The sequence below is a fragment of the Ceratotherium simum genome, chromosome 23, assembly GCF_057802395.1.
Source record: "Ceratotherium simum simum isolate JZ-2026a chromosome 23, ASM5780239v1, whole genome shotgun sequence".
NCBI classification, from domain to species: Eukaryota; Metazoa; Chordata; class Mammalia; order Perissodactyla; family Rhinocerotidae; genus Ceratotherium; species Ceratotherium simum.
Genome location: NC_141922.1, coordinates 46,532,210 through 46,558,562, shown reverse-complemented (window position 1 = coordinate 46,558,562; position 26,353 = coordinate 46,532,210). Strand labels below are relative to the sequence as shown.

Sequence of the window (26,353 nt, the reverse complement as noted above, 5' to 3'; positions counted from 1 at the left end):
GCAGGCCACAGGGCTCCACATGAGTAGAGGTTTCTGATGTGCGGTTCAGAAGGGACTTTGAGACTCCTAGACCAGTCACGGCACACCAGGATTAATGAGGGGACTTTTAAATAATCCTCATCGTGCTACAGCGGGTGCCCTGAGGGCCAGAGCAGTCACCTGAGGTGGAAGGGAGTCCAGGACACGTGTCTTGTTTCTAGGTACAGGATTGAAGTGAGGGAAGATGGCTAATAAGGCAACACTATAAGCACAAGGGTCGGTGGTGGGTGAGTGGGCTACAAAAGCTGAAAGAGCAAGGCTGCTTTAGCAGGTGGGATGGGGAAAACAAAGGATCTACAATCTCATCAAGTCAGGCAATCCAAGGGCAGCTGAACGATTTGGCACAATCAAGGGCAAGTGTTTGGGCCTCGAGAGGTGAGGGGACCAGTCAGCATGAGCACAACCTCAAGGTGAGGGAACCAGTCAGTATTAAGCTCGGATCACAGCTCGCAGGCAGATAGCATGGGGCAGGCACTGGGCAGGGTGGGGTCTTCACAAGGGCCATCACATGGGAAATCTCTGCCTATTATTCCCTCAAATAAGTTGATAAAAATTTGGAGAGAGAAAAAAGGTGAGTGTATTGGAGGATGGGGAAGCTGGATGCAGGGGGAAAAGGATCATAAATAGCCACCACTCTCCTAGTAAAATTAGAAAAAGCTTCAGTCAGCTGAATTATAGCCAAAGCCTTTGATTTCTTTCCAGTGTAAATTGGGGGTTACATGTGCTTTATTATCTTTCCAAATAGAAGACAAAAAAGGGCGTTTAAAATGTTTTAAAACTTACCGTTTAAAATGTCTCAGTCAAAACTCACACATCTATGGACAGCTAATCTTTGACAAAGGAGCCAAGAACATACAATGGAGAAAGGAAAGTCTCTTCAACAAATGGTGTTGGGAAAACTGGGCAGCCACATGCAAAAAAATGAAAGTAGACTATTACCTTACACCATACACAAAAATTAACTCAAAATGGATTAAAGACTTGAATTAAGACCTGAAATTATGAAACTTCTAGAAGAAAACATAGGCAGTATGCTCTTCGACATCGGTCTTAGCAACATATTTTCAAGCACCATGTCTGACCGGGCAAGAGAAACAATAGAAAAAATAAACAAATGGGACTACATCCAACTAAAAAGCTTCTGCACAGCAAAGGAAACTATCAACAAAATGAAAAGACAACCTAACAATTGGGAGAAGATATTTGCAAACCATATACCTGATAAGGGGTTAATCTCCAAAATATGTAAAGAACTCACGCATCTCAACAACAAAAAACCTAACAACCCAATTAAAAATTGGGCAAAAGACATGAACAGATATTTCTCCAAAGAAGATATACAGCTGACCAACAGGCACATGAAAAGATGTCCAACATCATTAACTATCAGGGAAACGCAAATCAAAACTACAATGAGATATCACCTCATGCCCGTCAGAATGGCTATAATTAACAAGGCAGGAAACAACATGTGTTGGAGAGGATGTGGAGAGAAGGGAACTCTCATACACTGCTGGTGGGAATGCAAACTGGTGCAGCCACTATGGAAAACAGTATGGAGATTCCTCAAAAAATTAAGGATAGAACTACCATATGATCCAGCTATTCCACTGCTGGGTGTTTATCCAAAGAACGTGAAAACACCAATGCGTAAAGATACATGCACCCCTGTGTTCATTGCAGCGTTATTCACAATAGCCAAGACTTGGAAGCAACCTAAGTGCCCATCAAGGGACGAATGGATAAAGAAGCTGTGGTATATATACACAACGGAATACTACTCAGCCTTAAGAAACGATGAAATCCAGCCATTTGTGACAACATGGATAGACATTGAGGGTATTATGCAAAGTGAAATAAGTCAGAGGGAGAAGGTCAAATACCATATGATCTCACTCATTAAGTAGTAGATAATAACAACAATAAGCAAACACATAGAGACAGAGATTGGATTGGTGGCTACCAGAGAGGAAGGGGGGAGGGAGGAGGGTGAAAGGGATGATTAGGCACATGTGTGTGGTGATGGACTGTAATTAGTATTTGGGTGGTGAACATGAGAACATGATGTAATCCATGCAGAAATAGAAGTATAATGATGTACACCTGAAATTTATGCAATGTTATAAACCAATGTTACTACAATAAACAAACAAATAAATAAAATGTCTCAGTCAAATAAGTAATATTGGCTTGAAAGAAAAAAGTACTTCGGAGAATAAAATATCCACATTCCACTGAAAGATTTCTATTTTATGTTTATAATACAACAAATATTTCTTGATACTTCTGGTAGGGAAGATATTCTCTAAACCCAGGAATGGACAAGGACTTAGAGACCTTATATCCTCTTGCCATCTGATTTTTTATATATTTTGAAGTTTCAGACATCAGTGTATTTCCCTTCTAATATTTCAGCATGCATGTCGCTAACTAGAGTTCAATACTTGTTTCTCTTTTTTTCCTTCTGAGGTAAAATTTACATGCACATGTTTACATGCACAAATTTACATGACTTCTGCAAATGCATTCACAAACACTTATCAAGATATTACGAATATCCCAAGATATTTTCTCATGTCCCTTCTCCCTAGGATTTCCAGATTTCACAAATAAAAATGCAGAACACCCAGTTAAATTTGAATTTCAGGAAAACAATGAATACATTTTTGGTGTAATAATGTCTCAAATGTTGCATAGGATACACTTATGGTAAAAAAAAGTTCTTTGTTTATCTGAAATTCAAATTTAACTGGGAACCCTGTTTTTTATCTGGCAACCCTACTTTCTAGTAAATTCCTGCCTCATCCCCCAGCGGCAACCATTGTTCTGATTTTTTCCACCATAGATTTTGCCTGTTTTAGAATTTCATGTAAAAGGAATTGTACAATATGTATGCTTTTCTATAGGGCTTTATTCATTCATCACAAAGGTTTTGAGCCTCTTCCATATTGTTTATATATGTCATGAGTGTGTTCCTTTTTATTGCTGAATAGTATTCCTCAATAGAAGTGTAATACTGTTTGTTCATCCATTCTCCTCCTTGGGCTTTTTCCAGTTTCTCTCTATTATGAATAAGCTGCTATGAACCAGAGCATGCTTAGAAACATTCAATGGCTGCCAGTTAAGTTCTAGACAAAGTCCAAACTCCTTAACATGCCTCACAGGCACTGTGTAATTTAGCTTTTCTTACCTCTTCCCTGGTCTCACCTCTTGCCACTCTCTCGTAGGCTCCCTCCTCCCCAGCCATCTTCCTTTCAGTGCCTGACGCTTCCATGCTTCTCCCACCTTGTGCCTTTTATATACAGTTCCCTTCAATTGGAACACTGTTTCTTCCTGCTGGTGGTCTCACATTTTGCTCATGCTCCTCTACTTACCACAGTGTGACTGCAGGCAAGTTTGCTGACCTCTCCGGGCCTCTATCTGTAACCTTTCTGTGGCGTTCCTTTCTCAGGGGGTGATTATGAGAATCAACTTAACATATGGAAAGCACTTAGCCTGGCACCACTGTAAGTGTCCTGTCAATGTTTGTAATCCATCTTGTGGAGGACCTTGAATTTCTAGAAACTTATGCTTTATGGATACTGCATACTAAAGAACAGGGAATGATGGAAGGTAATAGCAGCAGAGTGGAAGGTGAATTAAGGAGGAACAAGCAAGCCAGAGGGAAAAAGACTAGATTGGAGTTTATAGTAATAGTCCACGTGAGTACACTCAATGGGAGTTGAGTTAATGGCAGTAGGAATTGAAAATGGGAGATAGATTCAGAAGATCTTTGTTTTAGAGACAGAACCAACTGACTGAATGTCAAAGAGCAAAGGAGAAGGTGGAGACGCAGATATCTCGGAGCCCTCTGTCCCGGATATCTGTAACAATGTTGGTGCCAAGTAGCAAGATAAGGACTTCAGGGAGAGGGACTGGATTTGGTAAAAAATGAGTTTGATTTTAGACATGATAAATTAAGCATGCTAACTGGACCTTAGTGAAAACATCCACCAGGCCATTGGAAAGGAAAATATAATCAAAGGCGTGGATTCTGATCAGGAGTGAATTATATCCTTGTATCGTCTGAGGACTGTGTTTTCAAGGAAACGAAAAGGTGATGCTTTTATTGTTGTCCTCCAAGTCTAAGTCCTCTTTTAGACTCACCTTGGATGGGACTCTAACAAGTAAACAGCTCTGTTCCTGCCACATTACGGTCTCGGGTAACAGTGATGGCAGGACATGTGGAGGAAGCTCTGTTAAGGGAAGAGGGCTCAAGGCACACAGGAGGAGCCTGTTTGAAGGTCAGAGGCAGCACCGTTTGAAGGGAACCACTTAATAAGCTCTGGCCGTGCCTGTGATGAAATGCCTTTCGTTTCTTCTTCTTTCTTTTCTTTTCTTTTTTTCTGAAGGATTAAGATTCTGGCACTTTGGATCACTGTGTTCCAATTTGCAGCTTAGGGTGGATTATTTTAAAAGCGAAAACTGTGAGGAGAAAGATGGGGTCAGTAGGTAGGTGTTAGGTTCCTGATTTCAAGGCAAGAGGCAAGTACTGGATGATGCAGGGCAGTGTGTGTGTGTGTGTGTGGGGTGTGTGTGTGTGTGTGTCTGTGTGTGTGTGTGTGTGGTCTTTCTTCCTTGCTTTGATTCTTTTCCACTGCTAGGCAGGAACTGGAGATCAGAGAAGCCTCTGGCATGACTACTATGGCCTTCCTTTGATCTAATAAAAACTTCCCAGTCAGAGTGCTGGGGCAGCTTTGTGTCACTTTTTAGAAAATTAGGTGTATGTAATCTTCATCTATTATGCTGTATAGTTTTGTCAGACTTGGGTAACAAAAATTACCCAAGATTTTCATGCTGACCATTCCTTTTAGGATGGAATTACTTGTTAGGAAAACAGAAACTGATCTGAAGTTAAGTTTTTTCTGGGTGTATTTTGAAAGTACATGGGCGGGCTGGCCCTGTGGCTTAGCTGTTAAGTGCGCGCGCTCCGCTACTGGCGGCCCGGGTTCGGATCCCGGGCGGGCACCGACGCACCGCTTCTCCGGCCATGCTGAGGCCGCGTCCCACGGATGTGCGGCTATGACATACAACTATCTACTGGGGCTTTGGGGAAAAAAAGGAGGAGGATTGGCAATAGATGTTAGCTCAGAGCCGGTCTTCCTCAGCAAAAAGAGGAGGATAGGCATGGATGTTAGCTCAGGGCTGATCTTCCTCGCAAAAACAAAACAAAACAAAACAAAACAAAACAAAAAAAGTACATGGGCAATAAAGTGCTACCTTCCTGATAGAAATACTCATGGAATTAGGTTCTTCCAGTCTAAGCATCTTCAGAGGTTATTTCTCTAACCAAGTGAATCTGTTTGCAATACGTTATTTTGTTTTTGTTCAATGAGGGTCTGTATTATGAAACAGAATTCCAATACGTTATGTTTTTAGGGGGGTATTTAGCGAAACTGAGACAATCTTTCATGTAACAGACAGTAGGTATCTTACTGCTGATTCCAAACTTTTCATTTCATGAAGGGGACTATTTACTGTTAGATAAGTACTTTCCCACTGTACTGTGCTCCTTACAATGTGAAGGGGAATCCCATTTGCTTAGTGCTGACAGATTTTCCAGGGCACACATCCCGTAATCAGTTCTCTGGTTGAACATGTCCTGCTGAATTTCAGAAGCATCTAAGGAAATCACAGTGGCTTGGCATGGGGACAAGAATGCCAGAGTGCCAGGATGCTTGAGTAGGTGACAAGGAGGGGGGAAAACTAGTGAAGATGTTGCTAAGCATGCAAAATTGGCCTATTTCGTGGTGCTAGTGTTTGTTGACAGAACACCCACAGGACTCTAAGTATTGTATAAAAGAATCAGGCATTGCCTATGCCTAGGAGGCTTATAATATCTCTATGATGCCTCAATCTAAACATAGTGTTGATTTAGAGAATACCGATTATTGAACGAGGTGACCTCTTGAGGTTCCTTCTAGTCCTGTGATTCTGAGGAAGGCTATGCATTTCTGAAGCTGGTGATTACTGACAAATTAAGGTTTGACAATTCCAGCCAAGAACACTGCTCAATGTTCATTGGGAGACCTGAAGTATATTGGGAATATTTCCAAGTTGGTGGAGAATGCTTTGGATTTGCAAGATGTTTCCATGGTCTTGCCTGATTGTATTTAAATTGTGCTTTTTTGGTATCCTTTTGAGGCCCTAATGAAGAAGCAACCCTGAAGCAGAGGGTAATTTATTTCAGCCTAGTTAAGATGCATCAGGTTGACTGATGTAATAATGTAAAGCAGGGTGAGCCCAGAAGGGGAGAAGAGGAAATATGACGAGAAAAAGGAACGAAGAAGTAGGTCACTGAAGAGACAGTGTGGAAAGACCACAGGCAGCCTTCCCTCAGGAAATGTGAGAAAGGGGCATGTAATCTGACGTTGTCTCCCTTTTCAGACAGGTTTATTCCTGAAACCTGAAAAGGTAAAGTAAGGTGTCCAAAATGACATAGTGTGTCAGTGGAAAAGCCTAACTCTTAGCTCCCTGCTTAGCGCAATGTGTTTTATTTCAACTATGCCTGTGCCTTGCCTGTAGTCTTCCAGAGAACCAGACTTCCTACAATGTATCTTTTTAACTCCTTTATTGCTACACAAGTGCTATTCTCTGGACGCTTACATTTGTGCTGGTGTTGTCCTCCAGCCCCACCCCTTCCCTTCACTCTGTCCTTTATCTCTTCTCTTCTCCAGCACCCTTAAGGACGACATTCTAAATCTGAGTTTTCAGAAACATCTGCTTATTCCAAATAGATCAGATGGCAGATGTAGAAGACTGAGACAATAAGAAGAATGGTTTCAATACTTGTTTGCTGTGAATCTGAAATTCATTTTTGTATTTAACTTAGTTTAATTTCTTTTCTTTTTTTTTTTAATTTTTTGTTTATTGCAGTAACATTGGTTTATAACATTGTAAAAATTTCAGGTGTACATCATTATACTTCTATTTCTGCATGGATTACATCATGTTCACCACCAAAATACTAATTACAACCCATCACCACACACATGTACCGAATTATCCCTTTCACCCTGCTCCCTCCCCCCTTCCCCTCTGGTAACCACCAATCCAATCTCTGTCCCTATGTGTTTGTTTATTGTTGTTATTATCTACTACTTAATGAAGGAAATCATACGGTATTTGACCTTCTCCCTCTGACTTATTTCACTTTGCATTATACCCTCAATGTCTATCCATGTTGTCACAAATGGCTGGATTTCATCGTTTCTTATGGCTGAGTAGTATTCCATTGTGTATATATACCACAGCTTCTATATCCATTCGTCCCTTGATGGGCACTTAGGTTGCTTCCAAGTCTTGGCTATTGTGAATAATGCTGCAATGAACACAGGGGTGCATGTACCTTTGCAAATTGGTGTTTTCAAGTTCTTTGGATAAATACCCAACAGTGGAATAGCTGGATCATATGGTAGTTCTATCCTTGATTTTTTGAGGAATCTCCATACTGTTTTCCATAGTGGCTGCACCAGTTTGCACTCCCACCAGCAGTGTATGAGAGTTCCCTTCTCTCCACATCCTCTCCAACACATGTTGTTTCCTGTCTTGTTAATTATAGCCATTCTGACGGGCATGAGGTGATATCTCATTGTAGTTTTGATTTGCGTTTCCCTGATAGTTAATGATGTTGGACATCTTTTCATGTGCCTGTTGGCCATCTGTATATCTTCTTTGGAGAAATGTCTGTTCAGGTCTTTTGCCCATTTTTTAATTGGGTTGGTAGTTTTTTTGTTGTTGAGACACATGAGTTCTTTATATATTTTGGAGATTAAGCCTTTATCAGATGTGTGGTTTGCAAATATCTTCTCCCAATTGTTAGGTTGTCTTTTCGTTTTGTTGATGGTTTCCTTTGCTGTGCAGAAGCTTTTTAGTTGGATGTAGTCCCATTTGTTTATTTTTTCTATTGTTTCTCTTGCCCGGTCAGATGTGGTGTTTGAAAAGATGTTGCTAAGACCAATGTCAAAGAGCGTACTGCCTATGTTTTCTTCGAGAAGTTTCAGAGTTTCAGGTCTTACATTCAAGTCTTTAATCCATTTGGAGTTAATTTTTGTGCATGGTGTAAGGTAAGGGTCTACTTTCATTTTTTTGCATGTGGCTATCCAGTTTTCCCAACACCATTTGTTGAAGAGACTTTCTTTTCCCCATTGTATGTTCTTGGCTCCTTTGTCAAAGATTAGCTGTCCAGAGATGTGTGGGTTTATTTCTGGGCTTTCGATTCTATTCCATTGATCTGTGTGTCTGTTTTTGTGCCAGTACCATGCTGTTTTGGTTACTATAGCTTTGTAGTATAATTTGAAATCAGGGAGTGTGATACCTCCAGCTTTGTTCTTTTTTCTCAGGATTCCTTTAGCTATTCGGGGTCTTTTGTTGTTCCATATAAATTTTAGGATTCTTTGTTCTATTTCTGTGAAAAATGTTGTTGGAACTTTGATAGGGATTGCATTGAATCTATAGATTGCTTTAGGAAGTATGGACATCTTAACTATGTTAATTCTTTCAATCCAAGAGCACGGAATATCTTTCCATTTCTTTGTGTCTTCTTCAATTTCTTTCAGAAATGTTTTATAGTTTTCAGTGTACAGATATTTCACCTCTTTGGTTAAGTTTATTCCTAGGTATTTTATTCTTTTTGTTGCAGTTGTAAATGGGATGGTATTCTTAATTTCTCTTTCTGCTACTTCGTTGTTAGTGTACAGAAATGCAACTGGGTTTGTATGTTGATTTTGTATCCTGCAACTTTACCATATTCGTTTATTACTTCTAAAAGTTTTCTGGTGGATTCTTTAGGGTTTTCTATATATAAAATCATGTCATCTGCAAATAGTGACAGTTTCACTTCTTCCTGTCCAATTTGGATCCATTTTATTTCTTTCTCTTGCCTGATTGCTCTGGCTAGGTCTTCCAATACTATGTTAAATAGGAGTGGTGACAGTGGGCATCCTTGTCTGGTTCCTGTTCTTAGAGGGATAGCTTTCAGTTTTTCACCATTGAGGATGATATTAGCTGTGGGTTTCTCATATATGGTCTTTATTATGTTGAGGTACTTTCCTTCTATACCCATTTTATTCAGAGTTTTTATCATAAATGGATGCTGTATCTTGTCAAATGCTTTCTCTGCATCTATTGAGATGATCATGTGATTTTTGTTCTTCATTTTATTAATGTGGTGTATTACGTTAATTGATTTGCGAATGTTAAACCATCCCTGCATCCCTGGAATAAATCCCACTTGATCATGGTGTATAATCCTTTTAACGTATTGTTGTATACGATTTGCTAGTATTTTGTTGAGGATTTTCGCATCGATGTTCATCAGTGATATTGGCCTGTGATTTTCTTTTTTTGTGTTGTCCTTGTCTGGTTTTGGTATCAGGGTAATGTCAGCTTCATAGAATGAGTTAGGGAGCTTCCCCCCCTCCTCAATTTTTGGAAGAGTTTGAGAATGATAGGTATTAAGTCTTCTTTGAATGTTTGGTAGAATTCACCAGGGAAGCCGTCTGGTCCTGGACTTTTATTTTTGGGGAGGTTTGTGGTTACTGTTTCGATCTCCTTACTGGTGATTGGTCTATTCAAATTCTCTACTTCTTCCTGATCCAGTTTTGGAAGGTTGTATGATTCTAAGAATTTATCCATTTCTTCCAGATTGTCGAATTGGTTGGCATATAGCTTTTCATAGTATTCTCTTATAATCTTTTGTATTTCTGAGGTGTCTGTTGTAACCTCTCCTCTTTCATTTCTGATTTTACTTATTTATGCCTTCTCTCTTTTTTTCTTGGTGAGTCTAGCTAAAGGTTTGTCTATTTTGTTGATCTTTTCAAAAAACCAGCTCTTGGTTTTATTAATTTTTTCTATTTTTTTTTTGGTCTCTATTTCATTTATTTCTGCTCTGATTTTTATTATTTCCCTTCTTCTACTGATTTTGGGCTTGGTTTGTTCTTCTTTTTCCAGTTCCTTTAGGTGCATTGTTAGATTGTTTATTTGAGATTTTTCTTGTTTGTTGAGATAGGCCTGTATCGCTATAAACTTCCCTCTTAGAACCGCTTTTGCTGTATCCCATAAATTCTGGCATGTCGTATTTTCATTTTCATTTGTCTCCAGGTATTTTTTGATTTCTTCTTTGATTTCTTCGTTAACCCAGTCGTTGTTCAGTAGCATTTTGTTTAATCTCCATGTATTTGTGGCTTTTCTGATTTTCTTCCTATAGTTGATTTCTAGTTTCATACCGTTGTGGTCAGAAAAGATGCTTGGTATTATTTCAATCTTCTTAAATTTATGGAGACTTGTTTTGTGGCCTAACATGTGATCAATCCTGGAGAATGTTCCATGTGCATTTGAAAAGAACGTGTATTCTTCGGTTTTTGGATGGAATGCTCTGTATATATCTACTAGGTCCCTCTGTTGTAGTGTGTCGTTTAAGGCCAATGTTTCCTTATTGATCTTCTGTTTGGATGATCTATCCGTTGGTGTAAGTGGAGTGTTAAAGTCCCCTACTATTATTGTGTTACTGTCTATTTCTGTTTTATGTCTGTTAATAATTGCTTTATATATTTAGGTGCACCTACATTCGGTGCGTAGATATTTACAAGTGTTATATCCTCTTGTTGGATTGTTCCCTTGATCATTATGTAATGCCCTTCTTTGTCTCTTTTTACAGTTTTTGTTTTAAAGTCTATTTTGTCTGATATGAGTACTGCTACCCCAGCTTTCTTTTCATTGCCATTTGCGTGGAGTATCTTTTTCCATCCCTTCACTTTCAGTTTGTGAGTGTCTTTAGGTCTGAAGTGTGTCTCTTGTATGTAGCATATATATGGGTCTTGTTTTTTTATCCAGTCAGCCACCCTATGCCTTTTAATTGGAGCATTTAGTCCATTGACGTTTAAAGTAGCTATTGATAAGTATGTACTTACTGCCATTTTTTAACTTTTTTTTTTTTCTCAGTGTTTTAGTAGTCCTTCTCTGTTCCTTACTTCTTCTATACAGAATTGATGGTCACTTTAGTTTGACCTCTGTCTGAAAGCTGTACTCTTTAACTCCCCTCCTCCCTCCTTTTATGTTTTTGATATCATATCTAACCTCTTTTTTGTGCATTTGTATCCATTACGTTCTAATCATGGAAATAGATAATTTTTCCTATTTGTGCTCTTCTCTTTTCCCCTTAAATCAGTCCCTTTAACATTTCTTGTAGCACTGGTTTCTTGGTGACAAACTCCTTTAATTTTTGCTTATCTGTGAAAATTTTGATCTCTCCTTCCACTTTGAATGATAACCTTGCTGGGTAGAGTATTCTTGGCTGTAAGTTTTTTCCTTTTAGCACTTTAAATATATTGTGCCATTCTCTTCTAGCCTGTAAGGTTTCTGCTGAGAAGTCAGCTGATAGCCTTATGGGGTTTCCTTTGTATGTAACTTGACATTCTCTTGCGGCTTTTAGGATTCTCTCTTTATCTTTAATTCTGGACATTTTGATTATGATGTGTCTTGCTGTGGGCCTCTTTGGGTTTATCTTGTTTGGGGCTCTCTGTGATTCCTGTACCTGGATGTCTGTTTCCTTCCTTAGGTTAGGGAAGTTTTCATCTATTATTTCTTGAAATAGATTCTCTGCCCCCTTGTCTCGCTCTTCTCCTTCCGGGACACCTATAACACGGATGTTAGTGCGCTTGATGTTGTCCCAGAGGTCCCTTAGACTGTCCTCACTCTATTTAATTCTTTTCTCTTTTACCTGTTCAGCTTGGGTAATTTCTTCTAGTCTTTCGTCCAGCTCACAGATCCGTTCTTCTGTATCCTCTACTCTGCTTTTGAGTCCCTCTAATGAATTTTTCATTTCCAGTATTGTATTCGTCATTTCTGATTGGTTCTTTTTTATATCTTCCATTTCTTTGTTGACATTCTCACTGAGTTCATCTATTCTTCTCCCCAGATCAGTGAGCATCCTTAACACTCTTAGTTTGAACTCTCTGTTGGGTAGGTTGCTCATTTCTGTTTCACTTAGTTCCTTTTCTGGGGTTTTGTCCTGTTCCCTTACTTGGAATGTATTCTTTTGCCTCCTCATTTTGCCTCTTTCCCTGTGCTTGTGTCTATGTATTAGGTAGGTCAGCTACGTCTCCTGCTCTTGGATAGGTGACCTTATGTAAGTGATGCCTTAGGAGGCTTCCAGTGTGCTTCCCTCAGTTCTCAATGTTCCAGGGGTGGCCCCTATGTGGGCTACGTGTGTCCTTCTATTGTGGCCTATTAGCTCTCCCTGTAGGCGCCCAGGGAGGCTGAGTTATGCTCCTGGCCAGCTGTTGTAATGCTCAGCTGCTTGTAGTTGTTGTGGGCCTTTCAGTCTCTTTATCAGGTGTGGGGAGCCCCAGCACAGTTGGCTGTAAGTTCTAATACCACATTTGTGTTGCAGTATTTCTTTTAAGTGAGTAGGCCCCCAGTGTGGCAGGTTGTTAGGCTCAGGGCCTTACAATTGCTGTAAGCCTCTAGCCTATTAGGTCTCTTGTCAGCTCTCTGAGGATTGCAGCTGGGTGGGGCTGGCCTCAGGCACAGGAGCACCCAATTGTTTCAGGCTTTGGAAGGTGGGGCAAACCTCCTATGTGGGTCTTTGAGAAGCACAAGTCTTCTGCAGCTGACAAGCCCTGTTGCCCACAGGTCCACACACACACACAGTCAACACAGTCCTGCCCCGTGTGCGCGCCCCGACCTCCCCAAGTGGACCCAGTCTCTCCACAGCGGGAGCCCCACACACTCCGCCACCGCCCCACACTCTCCACCCGCTCCTTGTGCACACCCTGCCCGCTCAAGTCGGCTCAGTTGCCAGGCTGCAGAGAATCCAGTCACCAATCTATGCAGGCCCACACGTTGCCTGAGGGCTTGTTGTTGGGTGGGGCCAGTCTCTAGGGTGGGCTGCCTTCCCTGGCTGAGTTGGATTAAATCGGTGCTCTAGAGGGTGGGGCAGACCCTGGGCTAGCAGGCCTGAGGGAGAACTCCAATGGCGTCTGTGTCAGCACGCTCACACCAGGCCACAACAATGGCCGCCGCCAATGTCCCAGTCCCTGGAGAGGTCTCACCCCTCACTGAGATGCACTCAGGGCCTATTAGGTGAGTCTCTTGTCACCAAAGCACTGTGCACCTTTCTTTCTGGTGATTTTAGGATGCTTTCTGGAACGGGTGAGTTTGTGCGCGGGCCCTTTAAGAGCCAGTTTTAGTTTCTTTGTGAACCGGGTTTTCTGGGGGTGCTCCCCAATGCTTTAGTAGCAGGCAAAGTCAGATATTATGCCGCTGGTGTCGATTCTGCTGGGTCCACAAAATGCCCACAGCGGGGGCGCTCCCGGCTCAGGGCCCCGCGCCTCCAGGGAGGCTGCGTACCTGTGAGCTGCTCCCGGTGGCCGTGAAGCTGGCGGCTTGTGAAGGCGGCGTTTTTCCTCTCCAGAAGGGAGTCTCTGCCTCTTCCACCCCAGTTAGGATTGTCCGTTGTTGCAGAAGCTCCTCTTATCCAGTTTTCAGTTCTGTCTCAGGGGTAATTTTCCACGAATAGTTGTAAATTGGCTGTGTCCACGGGAGGAGGTGAGTTCAGAGTCTGCCTACGCCGCCATCTTGACTCCGCCTCTAATTTCTTTTCAACTAGTATAAATTCTCAATTGTCTGAAAGTTTTGGTATCTGTTTTCTCCTTGTTCTTCAAAGTGTGACCACTGTCCCCGTGGCTGGGATGCTGGTCATGAATATGTTTTGGAGATCACTAACTTTATAATTTAATTGTTTAAAGTCTGTTGCTTATATCACAAACTTTTTAATTCTTACTCAAAGTGTTAAACCCATTATTTTTCAGAGTGGGCCCCCAAATCTTCATTATTTGGTTTGTGTATTAGGAAACTCTTCTAAGTCTCTTAAAAAGTAGATTCCAAAGTAGAGTAGTTGCTTACCATTAAGTCATTATTAAAGCAGTTATACACACACACACACACACACACACACACACACACATCATTGTTCTTGAGTGGATTAAAAGTGGGTGGCTCTTCTGTTATGATTTATGAAAATGCTGCAGAGAGACTTGGCTTCACATATCTTTGCTTTCTTTTCATCTATGTAAAATACCTGGCCTTTTCTCAATTCTAATGAGGGAATTGAGAAATTAAACTTTGAAATATTTGATGCTCTTAAATAAGATAGCCAAACCTGAATGAGGACTCTGTATTTTTTTCAGATGGGAAATGATCATAATTAAAAACAATCTTCCTAGTCAATGAATGGACATGTTATAGCCAAACAATTTTTGTGTTGCTACTTGCTTTTCTCAGACATAGTCAGATAAGCAGGACACTCAAGAAAGAGCATGTCATTCTTTTCCTCTACTGACTCACATAAGTGAGTTCAAGGTGACTGTGGGATATCTCCTGTTACTTCAAATTTAGCTTTTCTTCTAATACCAGTCATTGATGCCCTGCAAATAGACATGACATGAATTAGGGAGCTGGTTTCCCAAGTGTGCAGGAGTTGGACGTCCTTAGAGAATTAACTGCTCCACCTCTGTTGCTATGCCTGGGATTTCTGCAGGTAGAATTGTGTCTAAGCTGTCTACCTCTGGTCATTGAGGGCTTAGTCCCTAAGTTCTAAAAATAAGCATCAAGAGGAGAAGGAGCAACTAGAGGAGATAGAAATATTACGAGTTATGTATTCTTGCTCATGATTAGGACTGACTTTATGGACTCTGGCATGCACTTTCTAATAAATTATCCATGTGCATGTTCTTACTCATTCCTACCAGGAGAAAAAGAGAAAATCAGAATTCCCACCAGTCTAGGAACATTGTGAAACAATGTCAGCCATGAAATATTTATGAAAGATTTTGGTTGAAGGAGACTCTGGGGGAGGAAAGAACTGTGAAAAGTCTGGGAGCCGTGGAAATATTTTGGTAATTGAGAATCATTGTCTGGGGATTTAAAAAATATATCTAAAAAAAGATCGGTTCTTTAAAAGAACTGATTCCTAATGGATGTTTAAAATATATATATTTCTCACAAACTCAGGAAATATTTCTAACAGCCATTGATTAATAGCTCTCAAGTCATATCTGAGTTGATATATTACCAGTTTTAATGCCAAGTTTACTTAATTTAACCATCTGCTGACCACTAGGCCATGGGATTCGGGTTTGGGACTTCTATAATATTCTCATGTAAGAAATAGATTAAATAGGGCCAGAGTGAAATCTCCCCCAAAAGCTACTTGTAATTCTTAATTTCTCTTGACATTTCTGGACGTGAACAAAACTGCACTATTCATTATTTTCTGAAAATTTTAGTTACATGCATAACACTATGAGCTATGAATCTCGTATCTCTTTGAGAAGCCCTTAGGATAGAGGCTATAGAATATATCTGGAGTAGACACTAGTCCCCAATTAATACACAAACAAAATTTGTAATAGAATATTTTTGTTTCAATTTGAGTTTCTGGAAAATACCTTTTCTTGTTCCAAATAAAAGCATAGATCCTCTTGACTGCATAAGAAAGAAAAGAGAAACCTCTAACCTAAATAGAAGGAAAAAAATTCGAAGCTGTTAATTGAGTAAGACTCAAACTTTGTATTTCCAACTCTCCTCACCTCTCCCTCCCCTTCTGCCATGGTTTTCAGAGAATGATAAGAGTTAGGAGAAGCTGTGAGAAGTCCAAAATCCATTTGAGTCATTTCATAATTAAAACATCCTGGGCGGCAGGAATTTGTTTAATGAAGTGTGTTAGCCTGTCAGGTGAAAGTAGGTAAAAGTAGGCAATACCCTCCTGTAGGTAGAGTGTACATCATTTTAATGAGACAAAGTGAGACAAGTTAATGGAATATAACACAAAAATATTGGTTACCATCAGTAGTCAACACTGATATAAATTCAGTAAGTTCTGTGCAGATATAAGCCCCAGCAATCCTTATCTAGGTGTTCTTAGTTGTTCGTTCTTGACTTGATAACCACTAGGTGACACTGTTGCTTCACAGAGTTAGTGCAGGACACCCTTTAACCATGTAAGTTACACAGGAAGCGCTGTTGTTTATATTTGTTATAAACATATTGTTTATGGTTTAAATATGCACGTTTGATTTACCAGCCTGAGACTGAGCTAATACTGACTGTCAATATTATGACAAATAGTTCTGACAGTACTATCTACTGTATAAATTCACACTTGCTTAGAGTGGTACAAACTTCCACTCCTGCTGCTGCTACTCCCGGTGCCATTCGCCGCCACACCAATGTCTAACATTTATCAACTGCTTACTTTGTGACGACCTGGTGCTTAGTCCATTAGGTAAATTATGTCATTTAATCCTTCTGTCAACCACACTTGCTAAAGATTACAGAGCTAAGAGGCGGCAGAGCTGGAACTCAAACCCTGTGTGACTGCTTGCTTGAGCTCCTTCACTGACCCATGTGATAGCTGGTCACACAACAAGCCCGTGGTAGGACACGACCTGAACACTGCAACATATTTCAGGTCCAGTTGCCTATATCAAAATAAGAGAGCCTAGGGAAAAATAGTGGAGTGGCTTTAACATAAACATATGATTTCCTTTCCATTACTGTTAAAAGATGTTTTGGAAACTCATATTTGTGAAAAAACTCTGTGTCTATTTGATTATACCTACTAATATTTTTATTCACAGCAGATAAACTTAAGATTGCTAGATAAAACACAGGTTGCCCGTTTAAATTTGTGTTTCAGCTAAATGACTTTTTAGCATTAGTATGTCCCATGCAAAAATCTGAATTTCGGATAAACAACAAATATATTTATTTTTGTGTAAGTATGTTCCAAATACTGCAAGTGGCATATCTATATTAAACAAATAAAAATTATTCCTTCTTTACCTGAAATTCAAATTTAACTATGTGTCCTGTATTTTAATTTGCTAAATCTAGCAACATGACCTTATCTTATTCCAGCTAATCTGGGGCAGTTTAACAAAAACTCACTTAATTCTCTTCCTCTCTATCTCAAACTCTCTCCCTTCTCTCTATATCTCCCCCTCCATTTCTGTCTGAGGGAATTATATTTCTTCTATTAGAGGAAGATCCTGTGATCTGTGCCCTTTATCCTTTTGGCTCCTGCATATTGCCAGACTTGCTGCATCTGGTATCATCATGCTTGTCTCATTTTCACTCTTTTCCTTTCTACCATGTCTTTTTCCCATCTATAAAAGTGATTAGAGATTTCTGTCTCAAGAAACCTCAAGCTTTCTCTGCATCCTGTTTGGTTCTACTTCTTGAAAGAATAGCCATTATTTCCTTATCACCCATTCCCTCTTCAAAGCATGACTGCAATCTGATTTCTGCACCAAAGACTATAATAAAACTCTCTCAAAAGTTATTCAACAACTTTCTAATTGCTAAATTCCATACTTTTCTAAGTCCTCATCTTACTTTTTTTCCTCTATGTGTGACAGTGTTCCATCTCTAATCCTTTATTTCAGTCTCTCTGTATTATTTTTCATGGTTGAATCATCATCTTCTTGTGATAGATTCTGAGATTCTCAGTCTCCTTCTGCATTCTAATAATGACATCACCATATACCCGGTTACATAAAAACGTTAGTCTTTGACCCCCATTTTTTTCCTTTTGATGTGGCTTCTACCTCCACTACATCCTTGCAATCTATCCCTTCCTTTTGATTTTTCAATCTGACTACCTTATTAACAAAGGAAGAGGATTCTTCAAAAGAATTTAAGATTAACAGGAAAGGAATTGTATTCTGTCTTTCCCACCTTAGTTTCCTTAGTGGATGATTATCTTGGGACTGATAAGAATAAAAGGCATATTCTTGTGGAGGGGTTCTTTATTTTTCTGGGCTTGTGGATAAGTTGATAAGCTCTTTGCTTTCAACTGGTCGCTATTTGACTGTGATCTCCTGGCCCATGAGAATGGAGGTGGGATATGAAAATACTTTTCTTGTCGTATACCTGAAGTGGGTCATCAGGTTCAGAAATTACTTTATTGATGAATGTGATATAGACACTTTCATTACATTCACTGTTTTGAGCATTATCTGCTCAAGATGTTGACTAGAATGTGGAATAGATCATATATATAACCTTCTTATTTATAATCTCAGGAATCAATTCCAGAAGGTCAGTTTAGACCTTGAACTCTTAAATCTTTTGTCTTTGGTTTTATAATCCTTAATTATATTAAATCTCCTAAAGTATAATGCTTCCTCATTCTTGAGACTTCCCTGTCTCAAGATGGGTAATCCATGGAGATGTATCAGAAAACATTCTGATCATCTTGCATAATTTTTAAAGCAACCCATTAAAACAGTGGCTTCAAATAATAAGAATGTTCATTGGATTGGAGATTCTGGGAGTGTATATTTAATTAGGTGGAGCTTTTCTTCTAAGTACAGGTTAGTAGAATGCCCATCAAAAATAATTCCTTCTCTATAGATAGCTAAAAGAATTGATAGGCAAAAATACTATGTGCTCCCAAACATATTCATCACTTCTTACTTTGCTCTAGTTTTAAGTTTCTTAGTTCAATAAAACCTGTTTTTATAGGTTGGGTTGAGACCCACAGTCAATTTGTTAAAAGTTATTTATAGATGAAAATATGAGAAAATATTTCTGCTAGCTCTCATAAAGAGTTGCCTTAGATTAAAAACTCTTAGAGCAATAATGGTAAGTTTACACTCCCACCAATCAATGCCCATGGCAGATATCACTAATAGATCTAGGCAAACTTTCTTGCTGAGCATGGATGCACTGCTTCAGAATTCTTCTCAATTCCACATTTCAGTAATTCAACTGAAGAACTAATTCATCTGTATTGACACAGGATATGGGTGGCCTTTTTGTTAACCATATTCAGAACATAGAGGATCAATACTAGAAGATAAAATAAAGTCAAGAGTTTCAGAATTTCAGGACCACCTTGAGGACATGACAAAGTTAAGAGTCTGAGCTGGGGGAATGGAGTTGGCATGCAGGTCACCAAACTAGACGGGAGACCATGAAACATGTGACCATGTTTTGAGGATACATAATGCTGAAGTCCAAATCAAAATTTTGGGTTCAAGCAAGGCAAATGGAAATAGATTTGGGTTGTTATTCAATTTGGAGGCTAAGTAGACTCATTTACAAACATTACAAACTGGATAAGATTTTCTATCCCAGGAGAAGAAGAAAACATTCCATTCTAGTTGAATAATGATGTGACATATATGGTATTATTCCTTTATGCTTTTAATGCATTAAGGCATATTGAAAACTCAATTCACAACTGTTGAAAGACTCACGCACATTATTCAAATCATCTTAGCAACTAAGGAAAGAAATTTATAGGCGATAACAATTAACATTTATCAGCACCTTTCCCATAGGGGAGGCATTGTCCTTGGTACTCTACTTATCTAAATCCTCTCCTCAGAGACCTTGAAAAGATGGAATTCAGCTTTGCTTGCCAATGTGCTGGCTGGTTGTCTGGCTCCATAGTACACTTTAAATATTTCTTTTTTGTTGTTCTCCGTTTGACATGAATAAAAAGTAATATTCCCTGGGGCTTGGGTTAGCTGCTCTAGTATATTTATTTTTTACTGCCAATAGTATAGTGAATATGGTGCAAAATATCATTGCAATCTATGTGCAGTGTAAACCTTGTAACTTCTGGTGTAAATTTTAGTTATGCCACTAATTAACTGGGAAAATGAGAACTCTGGTACTAGTCCTTGTATGTTACTTCTTGAAGTGAAAGAAATACTTTATGGAAGGCCTAAGAAGACCTTTAAATATTTAAATTTTTAATCAACTAAAATAGTTTGAGTATTTGTCTACATCTTCTAATAAATAATAAAGTTGTAATTATTCACTGTTTCTTTTTCTATTTGATGCCACTATCTCAGTTGTACTTAGCCACCCAATTTGACTTCCTAAGGACAAGTAAGCTTGAGCACTGAGAATTTCTGAATATTATTATGTGCTTTTTGGTAACAAGACATTTGTGGTAGCCCATATTTGACTTATGTTGTCAGATGTGGAATGTAAACCAACAAGTAAAAACTAGCTCAAAAGAAAAATATATTCCATGGCTTCAAGGTCCCAGGAGAGTCTAAGCATGAGTGCTCTAACTTTTTATTGGAAAGTCAATTGATCCAGAAAACTAGACATCATTAAGTGTTGTGGGAGTCAACATGTGACAGGTTGAAGAATGTCACAATGAGATCACTCAAAAGACGAATCTTTTATATTTCTGGGCTGTTGTAAGATGGCAGCACCAAAAAATTTTATTGGTGCATGGGAAAAATATCCACCAATAAAAATGACATCATTGATGATGATTCTTTGCCAGTTAGACCCTAATAATTCTGCTTCTAAGGAAATAATCAGAAATCTGGTTTATGGTTTATGCCCAAAGATGTGTATCCCACTGTTATCTGTAATAAAAAAAGGAAACAAACAAAAACTGGAAGAACTGAAGCATTTACTTCTAGGAAAAGGTTGTGTAAACGTTGGTATGTCTTTATGAAGGAATATTATACAGTCATTAAAAATTGGTGTTCTCTAAGAGTTTTCCATGATATGGCAAGGCTTATGATATAATGCTCAGTGAAATCAAAGTTATGTGTACAATGATGTCTCAACTATCTAAAGAAAAACATTTCATAGAAAAAAAAAGCTGGAGCAAACCATACCAAAATTTTAATCAATAGTGTAATTATGGAACATATTTTTCTTCTCCTTTTGTTAATACTTTTCTATACTTCGCAAAATTTTATATTTTATAATAGTAATTTGATTATTTAATAACCAGAAAAATGAAGACAAATATTGGGAAAAATAAATGGCTTCTGAATTTTTATCAAAGTGCAAATGATATGCGTTTTGCCCTATTGATCCTTGACACAAAGTGTACAAAACCATGAAGATTGACCATGGAAGATAACAGCAATTGAATGAGTAGGATCTTGGGTTTTAATTTTTGATATTTTAATGCATATGGATATATGAGAGCAGTTTGGTTATTTTTCATTTTGTAAGTTTACTTGTATTTCATGTATGTAATAATTGTATTTTGATAAAAACACTTCTTGTTGCAAGTAAGTAAGAAACCTAAAAGTAATTACCAGTTCTGCATTTTAGAATAGTCCCTTATTTCATGCATAAAAAGCTGAGTGACCATCTCTCAGGAATGCTACAAAAATAATTTTTACACTGCTTGAATTTTCTTCCTTAGGAGTCACCTCTAGGTACTATTTCAACTTTAAGACTTAATATTTAATAAGGCTAACACTACAAGATCCATTCTAGTATTGAATTTCCACTAAAAATAATTTCCAAAATCAAACACTGTTTGACAATGTTGGGGAAATTTGCTCTTTTGGACTGATCTCTATGAAGCAATATAGGCTTATGGGGTATTTTAGCCATTTTTCTACTTAGTAACAGAGCTGTTCCAAATAGTCCATTTTTTTCTCTACTATTATTATCCATTCTAGATGAAGACTCTGTATCCAGAGGGAAAGTTTAGTGAAGTTATTAAACAAACTCCATTATCGCTCTCTCTCTTTTTTTTTTTTTTGGTGAGGAAGATTGTCCCTGAGCTAAAATCTGTGCTAATCTTCCTTCATTTTGTATATGGGATGCCGCCACAGCATGGCTTGATGAGTGGCGTGTAGGTCCGTGCCTGGGATCTGAACCTGTGAACCCCAGGCTGTCAAAGCAGAGAGCGTGAACTTAACCACTATGCCACTGGGCCAGTCCCTGTTATCTCTTTTAATATAAGTACTAGATTGAAAAGTTACATGACTGCTAAAGACATAGTGTATTTGATTTCAGTAATAAGTTTGATATGAACTCTTAAGATACCTTTTTGGACAAAATGAAAAAAATTCTAATTGACTATTTTCAAATAATTCCTACTAAGGAATAAATTTCAATCTGAAGGACAGGGTCTAGAAGATGTGTGTGGTTTTTCTTATTTATTGATTTGAATAAGGACTTATATAGCATGCTTAATCCATTTTTGCATAATGCTATGGACTGAGTTATGTTCTACCAAAATTCATAAGTTAAAGCCCTAACCTCCAATATGATGGTATTTGGAGATGAGGCCTTTGGCAGATAATTAGGTTTAGATCAGATCATGAGGATTGGGCACTTATGATGAGATTAGTGCCCATATAAGAAGAGATATCAGAGAACTTGCTTCCTCTTTCCTTGTCTGCCAAGTGAGGGTACAACAAGAAGGCAGCAGTCTGCAAGCCAGGAAGAGGGCCCTCACCAGGTACCAAATTGGCCAGCATCTTGATCTTGAAGTTCCCAGCCTCCAGAACTGTGAGAAATAAATTCCTGCAGTTTAAGCTACCCAGTCTATGGTATTTTATTATGGCAGCCTGAGTTGACTAATACAGGTAACATAATGTTTGGAGGAAAAGCTAATACCTTGAAGTGAAGTACATAATTGTCAGTATTAGTAATGACTGGAACAGATTCAGAAAGATTTTGACACAATGACTTAATTGACCAGATTCAATATATCAGATAAGCTTTAATATAAAACTTGGTGCTTAGATTTTTATAAAAAGCTCCTACATAATAAAGGATGGAGAATATATCACTTAATAGAGTAGGTTTGGAAAAAGTTAGAATTTAATTGTATTACCATTACACTTTTCAAGTCAGAACACAGCTAAGCACTGTTAAATTTTGGTATCACATTCTAAAAGGAAAATTGGCAAGCTATAGCAAATCATGAGGAAGGCGATCATAATGATGGACTGTTTGAAAGCCATATTATATGATGAATAGTTTTCATTTCCAGCCAGAATGGAGTAGCAGGAACTAGATTTACTCTCTTGCTTGAAACAAATAAGAACCTGACAAATACAAGAAATAATACTGTCAAGATTTTGGACATCGTGCAACAAAGGACAGTAATCTTGGAGAGTTTGGAAACAAAGGAGATGAGTCCAAGGATTGTCTCAGCTAACTGCTAGAAGAGTTTCCAGGCCATGGTGCAGCAGAGCTTTGGGGTGGGGGAGAACCCAGGACGGGACTGGTAGTCTTCCTAAGTTGAAGAGAAGATGCTGGGAGTCTGGAGAGGCCAAAGCAGCTAGATTTCACATGGCAGAGTACCAGAAAGAAGAAAGCTGCATGGAGATAGAGCCCAGAAATCTGCACGTGTAGAGTGTTCAGCTAAGTAAAGATCAGCACATGAGTGTGAGGAATCTACAGACACTGGGGAAATGATTAGAAGGAGTAATCCTAGGGACTCACACAGGGTCAGAAATAGTTCACATTTCCGTCAGCCAGAGAGAAAATCTCACGATCCACAGAATGTCAGGTTTCGAATTGGGTTTTGCCTCAATAGTGGGAATAAATGTTGCTCTGGTCTCACCTATCAGCATAATCCTTTCAGGTCTTGCTTTTAATCTCTGAGATGAAAAATACGCTGGATGGAATTGATAGTAGAGTAGACATTGCAGAATAAAAGATTAGTGAACTTGAAGACATAGCTATAGAAACTACCCGAACGGAAACATTTAAAAAGCCTGAAAATAATATACACAAACAAAGCATCTGCAAACTGTGGACAATATCAAGTAGCCTAATATATATTTATGTGGAATCTCCAAAGGATATAGGACAGAAAAAATATTTGAATAGATAATTGCCAAACATTTTCCAAATGTGACGAAAACTGTAAATTCACAGATCTAAGAAGCTCAGCAAACACCAAGTACAAAAGAAAAAGAACAAAATATGTTGGAAGGAAGAAACAATTTTAAGAAATTGCTTAAAACTGATGGTAAAGAGAAAATCTTAAAAAGCCTCTAGAGAAGAAAGACACAACATGTACAGAAGAACAATAAAGATGACAAAAAATTTCTTGTTGGAAACAGTACAAGTTGTGATAACAGTGGAGCAACATCTTTAAAGTACTGAAATAAACACAAAGTAAACAATGACAACAAGAATGACAAAAAAACCCTGTCAACCTAGAGTTCTACACCCAAGAGAAATATCTTTTGAAAACAAATGCAAAATAAAACCTTTTTCACACACATAAAATCTGAAAGAATTCATGCAGCAAATCTGCACTAGAAGTGTTAAAGGAAGTCCTTCAGGCTGGAAAATAATACCAGATGAAAATCTGGAGCTATCCAAGGAAAAATGGAGACCAATGGAATTATAGCTGCCTGGGTAAATATAAAAGACTTTTTAAATTATTTAAATATTTTTAAAAGATAAGTGATTTTAAAGCAAAAAGTAATAATGTATTTTGGAGTTTATAACACATGTTGACATAAAATGTGTGACAACGATGGTACGAAAGAAAATGGAAGTATGCAGTTGTAAGGTCCTTATACTAAATGTGAAGTGGTATGATATCATTTGATGATAGACTTTGGTAAGTTAAAGATGTGCACTATAAACCCTAAAGCAATCACTAAAGTAAGAGTTATAGCTAATAAACCAACAAAGGAGATAAAATAGAATCATAAAAAATAATTAATCCAAAAGATGGCAATAAAAGAAGAAAAAGTAAAGAACTGATGGTATAAATATAAAATAAATAGCAAGATGGTAGATTTAAACTCAACTATATCAATAATCACATAAATGTAAATGGTCTAAGTACTGCAAATAAGGCACAGATTGTCATGTTGGATTAAGGAAGTAAGACCAACTGTATGCCACCAACCAGAAACCTCCTTAAATATAAAGATACAAATAGGTTAAAAGTAAAAAGATGAAAACGTATGGCAAATAATTGAAGTCCATAACACCTCCCTCCCTCCCTTCCTCCATTCCTTCCTCCCTCCCTCCTTCACTCCCTCCCTGCCTCTCTCTCTCTCTCTCTCTCTTTCTTTCTTTCCTGTCTTTGAAAATGCCTTGAATCATTGTAAAACATGCATTTGAATGTAAAGTGATTCTTTTCCCTAGGCATTTTTTTACTTCCCTAGAGCTATCTCCTTTTGGCCCCTATTATGGGTTAAAATAAGTCAGAATAAGAAAAAACATGGTAAAGAAACAGACTGGAAAGTGCTATTTAATTCAAAGAAAGCAAAGTAGGACACATTAGCAATCAGCACTGAGAGCATAGTATCTTCTTTAGTCTACTGTACTTGTTGGCCTGTTACGAGTGAAACATTAACTGCACTGTTCAGGGCTGTGATTGATTTATATATGTGCACCCACGTTTAAATGTAATAGTATTTCTGAAATGAACAGAACCATAAAAAATCAGAACTTTTTTTGGGTAGCACTAAATGAATCAGTCCAGAAACTGAAGGATTGTTATGTGTCACAGAGATTAGGATAAAGACTAAAGAGTGGACATTTTAAGTAGCAGATCTTGGGTCAGTAATTGGGAAAAAATGTTCTAACAATTAGAATGTCTGAAAATTGGAATGGGCTACTTTTCTAAGCCTGTTAATTTCAGTCATTAGAAGAATAAAAACAGAGCTTGGATTCAGGGGTGTGCCAGCCTATGTGAAATTTGGGGTAAATTAAGAAAAGTTAATTTCTTAACTTTTCTTAAAAGTTAGAAAGTTGCTCTTAAAAGTTGCTCCCTCTGTGTGGAGGTATCCCCATGCCGGTTACATGGCTCAGTGAGCAGAACATGGCCTTAATTTCACTGCCTCTACTTTTCCCCTCATATGGGAACCTTCTGCAGTGTCCTCTTGCTGGAAATGCTGTAGATTAACTTCCTGAAGTAGATGAGTTGGAAGTTGATGCCTCCTGAGGTTTATGAATCTATATTTCCAAGTGTAACCTGGATTTAAATCAGTGCTTTAGGTTTTCCAGTCTCTACATAGATCACATTCAAAGAGGCATAATACCACAATCAAAAGTAATATGAGAAGAATTTCAATCTTTACTAGTGTCTCTCAAAAACCATTAAATGTGATCCAATTTACAATGTTTGTCAAAGATTCTTTCTTCATTCGAGCCTGTCTCAATTCCCTCATACTTCATTTGCTCCAAAGGCTCTCACTTGCTAACCCTCTAAAACTCTCTGAAACCCCAGTCCATGAGGTTTTCTGTCTCTATTTTGCCTCCTACCTTTCTCCTGCATTTACTATCTAGTTTTTCCCCTCTCCATTCTCCAGATTCTATAGTATAAGAAAAAGGAATTGTGTTGAAAAAAGATAGAACTTTAGATTGTGAGAGAATGAGGAGAAGTTGAGCAAGACAAAATTTCTCCTTATTTTTCCCGCTACTGTCTCTAGCTCTTTTTCTCTCTCCATCTACTCTCCTGATTCTTTAACAGTGCAGCCTGGAAACCAGGCTGAGAGACTAAATG

General features: G+C 38.3%; 1 protein-coding gene across 2 annotated transcripts in view; it reads left to right on the top strand.

Annotated features, from left to right (window-relative positions):
* The first annotated feature begins 13,017 nt into the window (after window positions 1-13,017).
* SLC26A7 (solute carrier family 26 member 7) overlaps window positions 13,018-26,353 on the top strand; it is a 139,370-nt gene continuing 126,034 nt past the window's right edge. For both annotated transcript variants that reach the window (XM_087447684.1, XM_087447683.1), the window contains exon 1: window positions 13,018-13,161. The gene's annotated coding sequence lies outside the window, so the exon portion shown is untranslated. The remainder of the gene's footprint in view (window positions 13,162-26,353) is intronic.